The sequence below is a fragment of the Salmo salar genome, chromosome ssa03 (genome assembly GCF_905237065.1).
Source record: "Salmo salar chromosome ssa03, Ssal_v3.1, whole genome shotgun sequence".
NCBI lineage: Eukaryota > Metazoa > Chordata > Actinopteri > Salmoniformes > Salmonidae > Salmo > Salmo salar.
In genome coordinates, this window is record NC_059444.1 from 88331102 (window position 1) to 88345411 (window position 14310).

A 14310-nucleotide genomic window follows, 5' to 3' on the forward strand; every position below is an offset into this window, starting at 1 on the left:
CCCCTGAAGCAAGATGGCTGATCCCATAATGTCTGAGACGAGCCACCCGGACAGCTGATGAAACTGGGTTTGCACAACCGAAGAATTTCTGCACAAGCTGTCAGAAACCGTCTCAGGGAACCGCATCTGCATGCTCGTTGTCTTTACCAGGGTCTTAACCTGACTGGCGTCGTAACCGACTTCATAGGGCAAATCCTATACCTTCGATGGCCACTGGCACGCTGGAGAAGTGTGCTCTTCATGGATTAATCCTGGTTTCAGCTCTACCGGGCAGATGGCAGACAGCGTATTTGGCGTTGTGTGGGTGAGTGGTTTGCAACATTGTGAACAGAGTGCCCCATGGTGGAGGTGGGGTTATGGTATGGGTATGGGCTACGGACCACAAACACAATTGCATTTTATCGATGGTAATTTGAAATCAGAGTTACCGTGACAGTGATCGCGTTGACCCTGAGGCCCATTGTCGTGCCATCACCATGTTTCAGAATGATAATGCACTGCCCCATGTCGCAAGAATCTGTACTGTACTCAATTCCTGAAGCTGAACATTTCCCAGTTCTTCCATGGCCTGCATACTCACCAGACATGTCACCCATTGAGCATGTTTGGGATGCTCTGGATCAACGTGTGTTCCAACAGCATGTTCCAGTTCCTGACAATATCCAGCAACTTTGCACAACCATTGAAGAGGAGTGGGACAACATTCCACAGGCCACAACAGCCTGGTCCACTCTATGTGAAGGAGTGTCGCACTGCATGAGGCAAATAGTGGTCACACCAGATACTGACTGGTTTTCTGATCCACACCCATACCTTTAAAAAAACATAAAGTATCTGACCAACAGATGCATATCTGTATTCCCAGTCATGTAAAATCCATGGATTAGGGCCTAATGAATTTGTTTCAATTGACTGATTCCCTTATTTAAACTGTAACTCAGTAAAATCTCATTAATTTTGCCTGTTTTTCTAGCTTGCTAGCTGCTTAATTTGCAAATCTGACTTGAAATTAGGTATAGTTAGTTAGTTAGCTAGCTAACATTCACTAATGTTAACTAGCAGGGATCTTTTGGCTTGCCAATTGGAATTGAAAGATTATCGAAAGCAAGCTGGCTACATCCTGGCAAACCTGAAATGGTAACGAATAGGCTACAGTTAGCAAGATCTGGCCTGATAGCCAATCAAGATCCCTTGATCTTGCATTTAAAAAAGATGATAGCAAGGTAGCTAGCTTGCTAATGTTAGTTTTGTATTTAGCTAACTGTTAGTTACATCAGTGTCATAGCTAGCCTGGCTCATTAGCATTATCAAATAATGTAGCTAGCTAACTTTGCTTGCTAGTGTAACCAACTCACAAGTCACCAACACCAGGCTGTCTCGGGTTTGAGGGTTGACAGCCCACAGAAGTAGTAGTTAGCATGAGACGTAACAGCCACTGCTAGCTAGCCAATCCTCTACCAGCTAGCAGTACTGTATCATTTTTTAGTCAATAAGATTTTTGCAACGTAAACTTAACTTTCTGAACTTTCGAGTTGTGTAGTCCACTCGTGTAGCTAGCAGGACTGTCTTTGTGTTAGCCAGCCAACGTTTAATTACTTCTGCGTTATGAAAAGGAACTAGACACGGACACGAATGATCCATTGGTAGTTTGTTGTAACCAAGTATTGGTGCTAACCGTGTGTTATTGGATGCTAGTTAGCTACGGCGTCATAGGATACGGTGCACTGGGTGGGTTTCACGGAAGAATACTGTACCAAGTTATCTAGCTGAATAAACTAAGTTTGAGCCTATTCCTGGAAACATTGAACCACTGTAGTTTACAACAATTATAATTTCTAAAGTGGAAGTTGGAAAAGTTATATTTGAGTGTTTCAGTGAATGGTTAGTGAGGGAGGCCCTGCTCTCTCGTTTCCCCTGTTGTTTAGTTCATTTTCATTCCAATCTCCCTTTGCATTAGCGTAGCCTCTTCTGTAGCCTGTCAACTATGTGTCTGTCTATCCCTGTTCTCTCCTCTCTGCACAGGCCACACAAACGCTTCACACCACATGGCCACTGCCACTCTAACCTGGTGGTCCCAGCGCCCACGACCCACGTGGAGTTCCAGGTCTCAGGCAGCCTCTGGAACTGCCGGTCTGCGGCCAACAAGGCAGAGTTCATCTCAGCCTATGCTACCCTCCAGTCCCTCGACTTCTTGGCGCTGACGGAAACATGGATTACCACAGAAAACACTGCTACTCCTACTGCTCTCTCCTCGTCTGACCACGTGTTCTCGCATACCCGAGAGCATCTGGTCAGCGGGGTGGTGGCACTGGAATCCTCATCTCTCCCAAGTGGACATTCTCTCTTTCTCCCCTGACCCATCTGTCTATCTCCTCATTTGAATTCCATGCTGTCACAGTCACTAGCCCATTCAAGCTTAACATCCTTATCATTTATCGCCCTCCAGGTTCCCTTGGAGAGTTCATCAATGAGCTTGACGCCTTGATAAGTTCCTTTCCTGAGGATGGCTCACCCTCACAATTCTGGGTGACTTTAACCTCCCTACGTCTACCTTTGACTAATTTCTCTCTGCCTCCTTCTTTCCACTCCTCTACTCTTTTGACCTCACCCTCTCACCGCCCCCCTACTCACAAGGCAGGCAATACACTTGACCTCATCTTTACTAGATGCTGTTCTTCTACTAATCTCACTGCAACTCCCCTCCAAGTCGCCGACCACTACCTTGTATCCTTTTCCCTCTCGCTCTCCTCCAACACTACTCATTCTGCCCCTACTCAGATGGTATTGCGCCGTCGCGACCTTCGCTCTCTCTCTCTCTCTCTCTCCTGCTACTCTCTCCTCTTCCATCCTATCATCTCTTCCCTCCGCTCAATCCTTCTCCAACCAATCTCCTGATTCTGCCTCAACCCTCCTCTCCTCCCTTTCTGCATCCTTTGACTCTCTATGTCCCCTATCCTCCCGGCCGGCTCGGTCCTCCCCTCCTGCTCCGTGGTTTGACGACTCATTGCAAGCTCACAGAACAGGGCTCCGGGCAGCCGAGTGGAAATGGAGGAAAACTAGCTTCCCTGCGGACCTGGCATCTTTTCACTCCCTCCTCTCTACATTTTCTTCCTCTGTTTCTGCTGCTAAAGCCACTTTCTACCACTCTAAATTCCAAGCATCTGCCTCTAACCCTAGGAAGCTCTTTGCCACCTTCTCCTCCCTCCTGAATCCTCCTCCCCTTCCCCCCTCCTCCCTCTCTGCGGATGACTTCGTCAACCATTTTGAAAAGAAGGTTGACGACATCCGATCCTCGTTTGCTAAGTCAAACGACACTGCTAGTCCTGCTCACATTGCCCTACCCTGTGCTTTGACCTCTTTCTCCCCTCTCTCTCCAGATGAAATGTTGCGACTTGTGATGGCCGGCCGCCCAACAACCTGCCTGCTTGACCCTATCCCCTCCTGTCTTCTCCAGACCATTTCCGGAGACCTTCTCCCTTACCTCACCTCCCTCATCAACTCATCCTTGACTGCTGGCTACGTCCCTTCCGTCTTCAAGAGAGCGAAAGTTGCACCCCTTCTCAAAAACCAACACTCAATCCCTCCGATGTCAACAACTACAGACCAGTATCCCTTGTTTCTTTTCTCTCCAAAACTCTTGAGCGTGCCATCCTTGGCCTGCTCTCTTGCTATCTCTCTCAGAATGACCTTCTTGATCCAAATCAGTCAGGTTTCAAGACCGGTCATTCAACTGAGACTGCTCTTCTGTGTCACGGAGGCTCTCTGCACTGCTAAAGCTAACTCTCTCTCCTCTGCTCTCATCCTTCTAGACCTATCTGCTGCCTTTGATACTGTGAACCATCAGGTCCTCCTCTCCACCCTCTCCGAGTTGGGCATCTCCGGCGCGGCTCACTCTTGGATTGCGTCCTACCTGACAGGTCGCTCCTACCAGGTGGAGTGGCGAGAATCCGTCTCCGCACCACGTGCTCTCACCACTGGTGTCCCCCAGGGCTCAGTTCTAGGCCCTCTCCTATTCTCACTATACACCAAGTCACTTGGCTCTGTCATATCCTCACATGGTCTCTCCTATCATTGCTACGCAGACGTCACACAATTAATCGTCTCCTTTCCCCCTTCTGATAACCAGGTGGCGAATCGCATCTCTGCATGTCTGGCAGACATATCAGTGTGGATGACGGATCACCACCTCAAGCTGAACCTCGGCAAGACGGAGCTGCTCTTCCTCCCGGGGAAGGACTGCCCGTTCCATGATCTCGCCATCACGGTTGACAACTCCATTGTGTCCTCCTCCCAGAGTGCTAAGAGCCTTGGCGTGACCCTGGACAACACCCTGTCGTTCTCCGCTAACATCAAGGCCGTGACCCGATCCTGTAGGTTCATGTTCTACAACATTCGCAGAGTACGACCCTGCCTTACACAGGAAGCGGCGCAGGTCCTAATCCAGGCACTTGTCATCTCCCGTCTGGATTACTGCAACTCGCTGTTGGCGGGGCTCCCCTGCCTGTGCCATTAAACCCCTACAACTCATCCAGAACGCCGCAGCCCGTCTGGTGTTCAACCTTCCCAAGTTCTCTCACGTCACCCCGCTCCTCCGCACACTCCACTGGCTTCCAGTTGAAGCTCGCATCTGCTACAAGACCATGGTGCTTGCCTACGGAGCTGTGAGGGGAACGGCACCTCCGTACCTTCAGGCTCTGAACAGTCCCTACACCAAAAGAAGGGCACTGCGTTCATCCACCTCTGGCCTGCTCGCCTCCCTACCTCTGAGGAAGCACAGTTCCCGCTCAGCCCAGTCAAAACTGTTCGCTGCTCTGGCACCCCAATGGTGGAACAAGCTCCCTCACGACGCCAGGACAGCGGAGTCAATCACCACCTTCCGGAGACACCTGAAACCCCACCTCTTTAAGGAATACCTGGGATAGGATAAAGTAATCCTTCTAACCCTCCCCCCCAAAAAAATATATAGATGTACTATTGTAAAGTGGTTGTTCCACTGAATATCATAAGGCGAATGCACCAATTTGTAAGTCGCTCTGGATAAGAGCGTCTGCTAAATGACGTAAATGTAAATGTAACAGTTAATCCATATCCTGCCCAAGATTGTTGAACAACTTTATGGAAGCCCATTTTCACTAGAGTATTTTGCATAATATGTGGCAGACCTCCCATCTACACCGTATTGTCTGAAGGAGACTTTCTTAGTGCATGAGGAAATATGAGTAATTTGACATGGCCTAGTTCCCCAGGTGGGCGGGATTTGCTCCTTTTCGACCATTCCATTGGTTAATTTCCTACTAGTCAATTGCATTTTACATGTTTAGTAGATGCTCTTATCCAGAGCAATTTACAGTAATGAGTTCATACATTTTCAGATTTCTTTTCTCCATATTGGTCCCCCATGTGAATCGAACCCACAAACTTGGCATTGCAAGCACCATGCTCTACCAACTGAGCTACACAGGACCACATTGGAGAAATCTCCACCCACCAGGGGCACCAGGCCATGCAAAACAAGTAAAACTAAATGCATGCTCTTCAACCGATCGCTGCCTGCACCTGCCCGCCTGTCCAGCATCACTTCTCTGGACGGTTCTGACTTAGAATTTGTGGACAACTACAAATACCTAGGTGTCTGGTTAGACTGTAAACTCTCCTTCCAGACTCACATCAATCATCTCCATCTCCAATCCAAATTCCTATAGGCTTCCTATTTCGCAACAAAGCATCCTTCACTCATGCTGCCAAACATACCCTCGTAAAACTGACCATCCTACCAATCCTCGACTTCGGCAATGTCATTTACAAAATAGCCTCCAATACCCTACTCAACAAGCTGGATGCAGTCTATCACAGTGCCATCCGTTTTGTCACCAAAGCCCCATATACTACCCACCACTGCGACCTGTACGCTCTCGTTGGCTGGCCTTCGCTTCATAATCGTCGCCAAACACATTGGCTCCAGGTCATCTACAAGACCCTGCTAGGTAAAGTCCCCCCTTATCTCCGCTCACTGGTCACCATAGCAGCACCCATCTGTAGCACGTGCTCCAGCAGGTATATCTCTCTGGTCACCCCTAAAGCCAACTCCTCCTTTGGTCGTCTCTCCTTCCAGTTCTCTGCTGCCAATGATTGGAACGAACTACAAAAATCTCTGAAATAGGAAACACTTATCTCCCTCACTAGCTTTAAGCACCAGCTATCAGAGCAGCTCCCAGATCACTGCACCTGTACATAGCCCATCTATAATTTAGCCCAAACTACTACCTCTTCCCATACTGTATTTATTTATTTTATTTATTTAGCTCCTTTGCACCATATTATTTATATTTTAACTTTGAACTTTCTTCAAATAACAAATCTACCATTCCAGTGTTTTATTGCTATACTTTATTTACTTTGCCACCATGGACTTTTTTTTGACTTTACCTCCCTTATCTCACATCATTTGCTCACATTGTATAGTCTTATTTTTTTCTACTGTATCATTGATTGTATGTTGTTTTACTCCATGTGTAACTCTGTGTTTTTGTATGTTGTCGAACTGCTTTGCTTTATCTTGGCCAGGTCGCAATTGTAAATGAGAACTTGTTCTCAACTTGCCTACCTGGTTAAATAAAGGTGAAATAAAAATATAAATAAAATAAATAAAAAACTTGCCCAATCTTCCACAAACACGGTGCCACCGGGGCAAAAGGAGGCATGAATTGATGACATGATTGGAATCCAAGCCCAATCTTAATTTACTCTGACACACTTAGGTACCAAACTCAGTTTTGGAAGAGGCTGATTTTATGACAAAATGTTTCCTTTTTACACTTTGTAGTCAATTTTTACAATAGAATACATTTTTCTGACTGGACGTTTACAAAAGGAATTGTTTTTTGGCGCAGTCGCTCTATAACTCCAATACATACACACCGTTTATAACAAAATGCTGTTTCATTCTGGTGCATTACACACAGGACACTCACGGATGATGGGGCTGCACTGGCCTCCTCCGGGCAGAAGGTCCTTGAGGATGTTGAGGAACATGATGACGCTGAGAACCAGTTTAACCTTGAAGGGGATGTGCTTGCTCTCTCCCAGCGGCAGGGCGAAGCTGCCCACATCAGCCAAGATGATTACTATACTGGGCAGGACCAGGGACAGAAACGGGTTTTGCTTAAATTTTTACAAAAAAAATAATAATTATAATGTTCTTAAGTATGGCCCCACTGTGTCCAGCCCACTAACAAGCACCAAAATAAATGCTAGACAGTCAGGATGCATAGAAAATTCCAAAGATGACAAATAAAGTGAAATGCATTATATACTAAATTGCATTAGGCTATACAGACAGAAAAATATTGGTTTGTTGTTTTTGGTTAGTAAGAGCTTTGGTAAATAATTGTGTGCAAGAGCCATTTAGCAGACAAAATGAGGTTTGAAATGATGCACTTACCACTAATTGCCCACACATTAAGGGCTATGGCACAGAAATCTGAAGCGAAGGGGTAATTGTACAGTTTGACCTCACAGCCCACCACAGTGTTCATGATGACCATGTGCTCTATAGTCCCGTTGCTGTGCACCAGCAAATCCTTGTTGCCGTGCTTCATCTTTGTTTGCACTCTTTAGACATGAGAGGTTGAGGACAGACAACTGAAGATTGATCTACTAAACTGTCACACCTAAACATTTGGCCACTTAAAACATATTAATACTGTCTAATTCTGTCCATGTTTCACTCGCTATTTATAACTAATGTTATAAAATCTAAATGAAAAATTATAATTAAACATACATAAGTTATTGTATTCTGTTATAAGTGGACTCACCCATTAGTCACATGGAGTTCAGGAGTCCAGATTTTGCTGACAGGCAGGACCACCATATCATGATGATAGACTGATTGGCCCATGATAAGTCAGGGTCTTCCCAAGACTGTAGTTTACAATCATAATGAGTATGATTACAAAATGTTACATTTACTTGAATGTTTCGCTGGATGTTTTGTGCCTACCCTCTTAGAAAAAGGGGTTCCAAAAGGGTTCTTCGGCTGTCCCCATAGGAAACACTTTTTGGTTCCAGGTCAAACCCTCTGTGGAAAGGGTTCTACATTGAACCCAAAAGGGTTCTACCTGGAATCAAATAGGGTTCTTCAAAAGGTTCTCCTATGAAGACAGCCGGAGAACCATTTTAGGTTATAGCACCTTTTTCTTTTTTTCCTAAAAGTGTACTTACCAGCGGGACTTCCAGACGACTCTCGAAGCGGAGGTTTTTTGTGTCCTATTAGGAAGAGAATAATTCATCACATAATGATAGAAATGTCAATATGTTATCTCTGAAACTCATCACATTGTACAAAACTCAATTAAAAGGAACAAAAAGTGACTTACGACAGACAGAGTTTCATACACTATTAACGGCACACGGATAATTGAGATGCACCGTGGAGACTGTGGCTGACTCAGAGCTTCTTTCGCAATCAGCATGCTGGCCAGACATCGACGGGTCGTACAGGATGGTGTGGTTACACTGGATGAAGTGGCTGTGTTGGATGGTTGGTTTGCACTGGCTGTATTAGATAGTGTTTGGATAGTAGTAATGGCTGCGTTGGATAGAGTGCCTGATGCAGATACTGTGGAACCAGAGATGGGTATTTAATTTCAGAATATAATATTGGATTTATATAGCGCTTTTCTAGGAGCCAAATAGGCTTACCAATAGTTCAACACAGTACAGTAAATTACTTACACAGTCAAAATGAAATGGGATAAGGTTGTTGCATGTCTTCAAAGTAGTGACTCACTGTGAAAAGTGATTATGCTCTCTATATAGTGCACTGTATCTAAACCTGATACTCTTATCACTAGTCCATTATCAGTTACATTCTGAGAACAATATGTTTTTTAGAGCTTGGTAAGTGCACGATTGTCCTATGGTTATTTTGCATACATCCTTCCCACAACTTTTCTGAAAAAGTAATAATTTAAAAAAATACAATCCATTCTCAGAAAGTTAAGAACTTCCTATAAAAACCACAAGAAAATTGTTGCAACGTTCAGAGAATGTTATCTAAAAACATATAGATTTCGTTCTCAGCATCAACAAAACTCTATCTTCTACCTTGTAAAGTGTGTTCAGGTGTGTTGGCTGTGCCCACTAATTGGCCACACCTGATCTTAATGAGTGCTTGTTACCTTTGAAATGGGGTCTGTTATATGAGTAAAAAATATGTGCATCCTCATCCCAAGAATATATTTTTTTGTTTTGGTCTATTTTCAAAGGATAAAGCTAAGAACATTAACAACTTCATAGTTCAGAACAATATAACAATATAGAAGAAAATTAAACGTATTTTACAAGAAGCAATATTACTCCCTAAAAATACAACCCTATGGAACAATCCTTGGATAGCTTTTCAGAATTCACCGATAAATTGGTCCATATGGAAATCTAAAGGAATGCAAACCATAAAATGATTTGATTTGATAAAATGACTTGGTAACAGGAAATATATTTATTTCCATGGCAGAATTCAAATGCAATTTTGGACTGACCAATGTAGATATTTTCAAATACATGCAACTTAAAATTTTACATATCACGAAATTTAGATTTGAAATCATTTGGACATCAGAGCAACCCTGAGGGAATCTATATGAGTCAGAAAATGATGTTCATATGATATAAGATATACAAAACCTTGGAGAGAGCATATCCAACTGGCAATCTCTTAAAATATATACACTGCTCAAAAAATAAAGGGAACACTTAAACAACACAATGTAACTCCAAGTCAATCACACTTCTGTGAAATCAAACTGTCCACTTAGGAAGCAACACTGATTGACAATAAATTTCACATGCTGTTGTGTAAATGGAATAGACAACAGGTGGAAATTATAGGCAATTAGCAAGACACCCCCAATAAAGGAATGGTTCTGCAGGTGGTGACCACAGACCACTTCTCAGTTCCTATGCTTCCTGGCTGATGTTTTGGTCACTTTTGAATGCTGGCGGTGCTTTCACTCTAGTGGTAGCATGAGACTGAGTCTACAACCCACACAAGTGGCTCAGGTAGTGCAGCTCATCCAGGATGGCACATCAATGCGAGCTGGGGAAAGAAGGTTTGCTGTGTCTGTCAGCATAGTGTCCAGAGCATGGAGGTGCTACCAGGAGACAGGCCAGTACATCAGGAGACGTGGAGGAGGCCGTAGGAGGGCAACAACCCAGCAGCAGGACCGCTACCTCCGCCTTTGTGCAAGGAGGAGCAGGAGGAGCACTGCCAGAGCCCTGCAAAATGACCGCCAGCAGGCCACAAATGTGCATGTGTCTGCTCAAACGGTAAGAAACAGACTCCATGAGGGTGGTATGAGGGCCCGACGTCCACAGGTGGGGGTTGTGCTTACAGCCCAACACCGTGCAAGACGTTTGGCATTTGCCAGAGAACACCAAGATTGGCAAATTCGCCACTGGCGCCCTGTGCTCTTAACAGATGAAAGCAGGTTCACACTGAGCACATGTGACAGACGTGACAGAGTCTGGAGACACCGTGGAGAACGCTCTGCTGCCTGCAACATCCTCCAGCATGACCGGTTTGGCGGTGTGTCAGTCATGGTGTGGGGTGGCATTTCTTTGGGGGGCTGCACAGCCCTCCATGTGCTCGCCAGAGGTAGCCTGACTGCCATTAGGTACCAAGATGAGCTCCTCAGACCGCTTGTGAGACCATATGCCGGTGCGGTTGGCCCTGGGTTCCTCCTAATGCTAGACCTCATGTGGCTGGAGTGTGTCAGCAGTTCCTGCAAGAGGAAGGCATTGATGCTATGGACTGGCCCGCCTGTTCCCCAGACCTGAATCCAATTGAGCACATCTGGGACATCATGTCTCGCTCCATCCACCAACGCCGCGTTGCACCACAGACTGTCCAGGAGTTGGCGAATGCTTTAGTCCAGGTCTGGGAGGAGATCCCTCAGGAGACCATCCGCCACCTCATCAGGAGCATGCCCAGGCATTGTAGGGAGGTCATACAGGCACGTGGAGGCCACACACACTACTGAGCCTCATTTTGACTTGTTTTAAGGACATTACAGGGCATTGAACATGTCACCCTCCCGAGGAGAGGGGGTGACCTAGATAATTTATTGTTAAAACGAGAGGCTGCCTGGATCTTTAATTTAAAGACCCTTGCTCCCTTCGGTCTCAACATAGACTTTGATCTGAAGCCATTCTTGTGATTATTGTGATTTTGCCATTGTAATTGTTTGTTAGATACATTTTAGACTACAAATGCTATGATCGTATGCTATCCATTTGTTTGTCTTTTTGTATGTTCTTTGTATGCCATTTTTTAAATATGAGTTAACCAATGATATTAGGCCATACTTGGCCATGATTACAAACACCTGTGTGTCTTGACACTATATAAATGACTCATCTCTCAGTGTTTGTGATACCCTGATGAAGACAGCTTCGCTGTCGAAACGTTGGTTATTAAATTTTTGCATCTGAGCTCTTAGAGTGTGCGGCTTTCCTTTATTTTCTATTGTAGGGAGGTCATACAGGCACGTGGAGGCCACACACACTACTGAGCCTCATTTTGACTTGTTTTAAGGACATTACATCAAAGTTGGATCAGCCTGTAGTGTGGTTTTCCACTTTAATTTTGAGTGTGACTCCAAATCCAGACCTCCATGGGTTGATAAATTGGAATTCCATTGATTATTTTTGATTTTGTTGTCAGCACATTCAACTATGTAAAGAAAAAAGTATTTAATAAGATTATTTCATTCATTCAGATCTAGGATGTGTTATTTTAGTGTTCCCTTTATTTTTTTGAGCAGTGTATATAAATTATTGGAACCAAGGCTTAAAAAGAACTGATGTTGGCACAAGATGGAGGGAATGTTGGAGCTTAACTAACGAAATTACAGTTAGTGAAAATGTATGCTTAATCCAGTATAAACTAAAGTATAGAATTTATTATACAAGAGAAAAAAATTCACAAATTCAGTCATGTCTTAAGGGTAAAACTAACAATGACTCAATAATCCATGCTTTCTGGGAATAATATAAAGTCCAAAAGTTATGGACAGAGCTAGAAAGTTGGCTGTCAGAAGCATTACAATGCAAACTTACTTTTAATCTGTCTGCATATTTAATAAAATATATTCGATATTATAATAAAAAATAACTCCCAGGAAAACGTTCAAGGAACCAGAGTAAAATGTTATCAGAACCTTCCTGCAACCTAAAAATAAATGTTCTCAAAACAGACAACATTTTCACTTCTGCTCTCAGAACATTTAAAAAACGTTCAGTTTTACCAGTCAGGAAACATATGGCTGCGTTCCCACAACCAATGTAAAACCAAAAACATACATTCCCACAACTTCCAAGGAACCAAATGTGTTAGCTAGGTTATATTTATTTTATTTTTCATTGTACATTTCTTTTTTCATGACTTTAATAATATAATCTGTTTGTGACAAATAAAAATGAATATTGCAGTTTGCAATCGCATATAATAAAAATGTCTTACACTGTTTACTTCATATATGCTAATAGGAACAAAGATGACATTATTCTAGCGCAATTCGCCGCCTGTTTTAAGAAGAGTAAAATGGAGCCCAATATCTTACCTGTTAGCAAGAATAGGGAGAAGAGACATTTCAGCATGCTGTGGTCCATGGGTCTCATCCCTGCACATCCTCCTGTCACAAAGCACATACTGTAGAGTCAGCACACACAGTCTTAGTAGAAATTAAGACGAGTTTCCTCTAATGAAACTGTTAGAAGGACTGAATACCTACCTTTAGCTGCTTAGTGATCACCACTTGCCTTCTACTTTCCTCTCAAGCCAATGCCTCACCTGGGATGACCCTTATAAAGGCTGCTCTGGAACATTTGGTCACAGCAGTTTTCCACAAGAACATACACACCCACAAACTGTCTACATTGGAATATTATCCTCGATGTTGTACAGGATGTGCTTGGCTATAATCCCCAAATAATGAGTTTTTAAATGAACCTCCCAGGATTCATTTCACCATCTTGTGTAAACAACAACCACAACACACAGGTAATTACTAATTACTGTGACTGGTCAGAAGCGGATATACTGCACCTCCACCTGCCTCTAAACCCTATAGTTGGCTCTATGTTTCACTGGACTTCAATAGGACCGTAGGCTGTTATCATATTGTTGAGCATACAGACTTCATACAGACAATAATACAAAAGGGATTGAGTTGGTTTATTTGAAAAAAGACAAAGCATTGTGGTTTCACTGGTGCTGTTTTCTCTCTGGGTAATGGAGAAAGGTTGCTATCTCCTCACTAGTGGTTCATAAAGCAGCTTGTTTTGACAGCTGGTTGTGGACTAACAGTAACCTGTAGCTTAACCGTGTAGTGTGAACATTTACTGCAGGATCCATTCAGAATCAGCAAATTATTTAAGGGTGAGTGTTTCGCAAAATATTTTTGGACCAAGACCGTGGTCTGAGACAATTAGGACTTGTGGATGTGTATGTACAGTACCAGATAAAAGTTTGGACACACTCATTCATTTTTCTTAATTTTGACTATTTTCTACATTGCCAGAGGAAGGCCCTAAAAATTGTCAAAGACCCCAGCCACCCCAGTCATAGACTGTTCTCTCTACTACCGCATGGCAAGCGGTACCGGAGTTCCAAGTCTAGGACAAAAAGGCTTCTCAACAGTTTTTACCCCCAAGCCAAAAGACTCCTGAACAGGTAACCAAATGGTTACCCGGACTATTTGCATTGTGTGCCCCCCCCCCCCAACCCCTCTTTTACGCTGCTGCTACTCTCTGTTCATCATATATGCATAGTCACTTTAACTATACATTCATGTACATACTACCTCAATTGGCCCGACCAACCAGTGCTCCCGCACATTGGCTAACCGGGCTATCTGCATTGTGTCCCGCCACCCACCACCCGCCAACCCCTCTTTTACGCTACTGCTACTCTCTGTTCATCATATATGCATAGTCACTTTAACCATACCTACATGTACATACTACCTCAATAAGCCTGACTAACCGGTGTCTGTATGTAGCCTTGCTACTCTTATTTTCAAATGTATTTTTACTGTTGTTTTATTTCTTTACTTACCTACACACACACACACACATACTTTTTTCGCACTATTGGTTAGAGCATGTATGTACAGATTTCACTGTTGTATTTGGCACCCGTGACAAATAAAATTTGATTTGATTTGATTTGTAGAATAATAGTGAAGACAACAAAACTATGAAATACAACATATGTAATCATGTAGTAAACAAACTATTTAAACAAAT

The 14310-nt window shown here is 43.7% G+C and overlaps 1 long non-coding RNA gene across 1 annotated transcript; it reads right to left on the reverse strand.

Annotated features, from left to right (window-relative positions):
• Nucleotides 1-8223: 8223 nt before the first annotated feature.
• Nucleotides 8224-12914, reverse strand: LOC106596428 (uncharacterized). The gene is made up of 4 exons (XR_006769430.1): nt 12795-12914; nt 12624-12695; nt 8379-8620; nt 8224-8268 (listed from the first exon to the last, which is right to left on the reverse strand). It is a non-coding gene; the product is annotated as an uncharacterized lncRNA (long non-coding RNA).
• Between the last annotated feature and the right edge of the window lie 1396 nt (nt 12915-14310).